The following is an 841-nucleotide window of genomic DNA, read 5'->3' as shown; positions in this document are numbered from 1 at the left end:
TTTATTATAGAAATTAAAATGACTCAACACTAATTAAATTGACTAGGCCTGACTCGGTCAGGCCACGCCCAGCGCCTGATGCAGCATGCTAGGCGCATGCGCCTCGGTCAGATTTCCTGGCCAGGCCAGTCTGGCCCAGCACCTGGTGCATCACTGTGCGCACCAAGTTCCTCAACCCGGTCAGGGTTGTCTCGGTCAGGACTGGAGCCTGATGCGTCTGGCTCCGTGCTAGGGCCTAGACCCGTGGCCTGAGTCCTGCGCATGGCCTGGTCCATCCTTGGCTCGGTCAGAGCCATGGACCAAGATGCTAGTGAGCATCTTTACACTCCCTTGGGCTATTTTTGGTTCACCATCATGGATCAACATTATGAGTTGTCCAAGGGCATTTTGTGCCCTTTTTTGCCCGAGCCCTAGTCATAGGACCACTTATGCCTTCAAGACCATCAAGATCAAGATGAGGCTCTTTGAGGATCATATCATTCCCCCTTCTTGAAGAGATTTCGACCTTGAAATTGCATCTTCTTCACCTACATCAAATGGAAACAAACCATCAATATTCACTATATCATTGTTTGATAAAAACTTCCCTTGCTTTCGGATGCTTTTTGACTTGCCATAATCCTTAGTAAGTTCTACTTGATTGACTAAGCCATCCATGAGTCCAATCTCAAGACAAGTTATCATTGTCTTTGGCTGCCATCCATCATCAACTCCTTTTATGATTCCAAGCTCCTGAAAAATTCTAGAAATATTTTGTGGCAAAACAAAGTTAGTTGTAAAAACAAATAATGGTAGGGTGGGTTGTTTGGTTAGAACAACTCTTTGATCCTCCACTTTATCC

This window comes from Lupinus angustifolius, unplaced genomic scaffold (assembly GCF_001865875.1).
Source record: "Lupinus angustifolius cultivar Tanjil unplaced genomic scaffold, LupAngTanjil_v1.0 Scaffold_289, whole genome shotgun sequence".
Lineage (NCBI taxonomy): Eukaryota > Viridiplantae > Streptophyta > Magnoliopsida > Fabales > Fabaceae > Lupinus > Lupinus angustifolius.
Note: the sequence above shows the minus strand (reverse complement) of the source record.